We start from the raw sequence: 3,420 nt of genomic DNA on the forward strand, positions 1-3,420 counted from the left end.
ACAGTAAAGTCTATTATTAAGAAGTGGAAGGAATTTTGTACAACACAGACCCTCCCTGGATCAGGACGTCACTCCAAACTGGATGAAAGAGCCAGAAGGAAACTGGTCAGAGAGGATACCAAGAGGCCCACAGCAACTCTGAAGCAGATGCAGGAATTTATGACAAAGAGTTGTCATTGTGTGCATGCAGGGCCGGATTTACCTCTTATCGTGACATAGACAAACAAAATTTTTGGGCCCCCCTTCCTTATTAATAGGCCTATAAAATATGACCACCCAAGCAAACAAAAATATTTCGTAATCAGTGGAAACTGTTACAGTGTTTTCTATCGCAATAAGCGCTTGCATTCAATCAATAAATGTCTTAATTTGTTTGAGAATGGAGAAAGACCGTTCCATTAATAGGCTCCAGCGTCGTGGCCACATTACCACTTTGGGAGAGCATTATTTCTCTAATAATTTTAACGGCCTGGTGTCACAACCACACCTCAAGATATTGTTCAGATGATTTATTTCAAGATAAACCTTCCGTTGCAAATTCCAAAACATCATTTTATGGCTAATAACAGAGGCTTGGGCCATTGATATGCAGGTTAATGCAGTTATTAGAGAGAGAGAGAGAGAGAGAGAGAGAGAGAGGGTAACACTTTACAACATGGGTGCAGTAATAAGCATTAATTCATTCTTAACTAATGCACAGATAATCATGAGTTAATGCATGACTAATTAAGAAATAAACCATTCATTAATGATTACTAAATCAGCAACTAATAAAAATTCTATCTGATTAATTCATTAAGTAATATATGAATTGCTATTAATTAAATGTGTCATGTATTAATTCCTTAACAACATATAGTATTAACTAATAGTTGTAACTTAATGTGTTAATTACCACAATGGGTCAAAGCTATGCATTTCAACTTCCAGTTGACTGCTTTAATGAATCATTAGTTAATGATTTGCAAAGATATCATTATGTTATGACTTCACTTGTTGAGGCACATGACAATTAACTCATTGTTAAGTAAGATGACATTTTGGTTTTGACATCCACACTAAGCCATGGATTTCAATTTCCAGCCATCTACAACCAGGATTCTACTGTACCAGGTTTGTTTGTGGCTTGTAGTTTATGGCACATGAATATATATCTGGTTGAAGCTTGAGTTATGGAATTCAAAGGCAGGGCACTGAGAACATGCGGCCAGGCACTGGTATTTCGCAACACCTTGTCTACATCGGATGCAGGCAGCGTGACACAACCAAAGACAATAAAACCCATTATAATTAGTGATATTGTCTACACTGAATTTTGGCTTGATGCTACGTGGCACAATAAATCCCTGACAGTAAACTGATGCCGATTTCTATTTCTGACTCTCTCCAAGCGCTTGCGTTACTTCCAATACAAAGGACGAATGGATTTGGAATGGTCTATCGTGTCCAATAGTTCAGATTTTGTTGCGCTAATATTCGTGTGCAGCTCAACTTACCCATCCTTTAAAATATTCTCTGACATTACATTCACTGTGCAACTGTCTAAACAGTCCCACAGACCTCAAACTTTGGTGGGGATAGAAAAACCCCTAACCATAATGACAATTACTTAACAATGAGTTAATTGTCATGTGCCTCAACAAGTAAATTCATAACACGATGATATCTTTGCAAATCATTAGCTAATGATTAATTAAAGCAGACAACTGGAAGTTGAAATGCATAGCTTTGAAAGAAAAAGTTGTCAATGGGAAGAAGGTTTACCTTCCAACATGACAATGACCCAAAGCACACAGCAAAACTGAGCACACAGTGGTTAAAGGAGAAAAGGGTGAATGTCCTTGCATGGCCTAGTTAGAGATCAGACTGCATTGAAAATCTGTGGAATGACTTGAAGACTGCAGTCTACAAATGGTCATCATCAAATTTAACTGAACTTGAGCAGTTCTGCAAAGAAAAGTGGGCAAATATTGCAAAGTCTAGATGTGCAAAGTTAGTAGAGACAAATCCCAACAGACTAAAGGCTGTAATTAAAGCAAAAGGTGGTTCAACAAAATACTGACACAAGGGGGTGATCCTTTTTCCAACTCAGTGAATGAGTGTGTGTGTGTGTGTGTGTGTGTGTGTGTGTGTGTGTGTGTAAATATACACACACATTATGAGGTTTATGAGTACATATGTGCTTTAATTTTGTAAATCTATCAACTGCAGTGAAAGAGCCTTACTTGTCTTTCTCTGCCATCTAGTGGGAAAGTGTTGCATCCTCGTAATTTTTTTTTGTAAAATATGCAATAAACTACTTTATATTTTGGTGTATCTTATTATTTATTTTAAGTGTATCTTATATTTATTGTTGTTTCTTTATGAATATTGTTGACCACTGGTGTTCTTTACTGCAAATTATATTCGGAATCCCCTCCAAAAATGCAGACAATAATTGGCAAAAAAAAGAACCATATATTTTTTTCAGATTTTTTAAATGTATTATAGAATAAAAATCATATTTGATTACTGTACAGAAGTACATTTAATGTGCTTGTTGTTGCTGTGTTTATCTCTTTATAGTCACAGTCTCATAACTGTTTTCTAAGGACATTGGGTCTTACAGTGACCTTTGAGTCTTATGAAATTATGAAGCACTAATTATTTGGATTCCCTTTAATCATTTGTGAATAGCTGAATCAAAAATACTAGATAATTACAAATGCAAATGGGCTTGAATCAAGTGAATATGAAAAAGAAGCTTTATGCTTGAGAAACACTGCCATCCTCGTCTGCTGGACTGCTGAACATGCATGAATTCTGTGTAACATATGGCTAAACTACAATGGTATTAATCAGTGCAAACTAAACTTTTATTATCTGATCTTTTCTGCAAGTAACATACTATGAATACAAAGCAAAATTCTTACACAATGCAAACATTGGGTCTTACATAAATCCATAGCATTTAAAAGATATATTATTTTAAATAATCATATTTTATAAGTGCATTTTGCTTAACATGGATTATAATGTGAAATATTAAAGAAGTATATCTCCTACTATGGTGGAAAAAACAAAGATCTTGTTAACCATAGGCCTCATTTTTAATGATCTGTTGTGCCACGTTTGGCTTTCCCAGAAGCTTGATTATCTTGTCTCTGAGTTCATCAGTCTTTAAGCTGTAGATGATGGGGTTCAGCATTGGGGGGATGGTAACAGAAACAGTCAGAACTGCAGTGTAAAGATCAAAATTCTGAATTAAACGCAGATTCCCTAGTACATACGCCAGCATGACAGGTATATAATAGAGCAGGACCAGCAGCAGGTGAGTGAGACAGGTGTGGAAGGCCTTTCAACGCTGTGATGTGGATGCAATCCGTGTCACAGCAACCGATACAATCACATAGGAGAAAATAATAAAAGTCAAAAGGCCTA

The 3,420-nt window shown here is 36.0% G+C and overlaps 1 pseudogene; it reads right to left on the reverse strand.

Annotated features, from left to right (window-relative positions):
- Positions 1 to 3,070: 3,070 nt before the first annotated feature.
- The window catches only part of LOC107757214 (olfactory receptor 51I1-like), a 1,361-nt pseudogene continuing 1,011 nt past the window's right edge, over positions 3,071 to 3,420 (reverse strand).

The sequence above is a fragment of the Sinocyclocheilus rhinocerous genome, unplaced genomic scaffold (genome assembly GCF_001515625.1).
Source record: "Sinocyclocheilus rhinocerous isolate Xijiao unplaced genomic scaffold, SAMN03320098_v1.1 scaffold1152, whole genome shotgun sequence".
Classification (NCBI taxonomy): Eukaryota; Metazoa; Chordata; class Actinopteri; order Cypriniformes; family Cyprinidae; genus Sinocyclocheilus; species Sinocyclocheilus rhinocerous.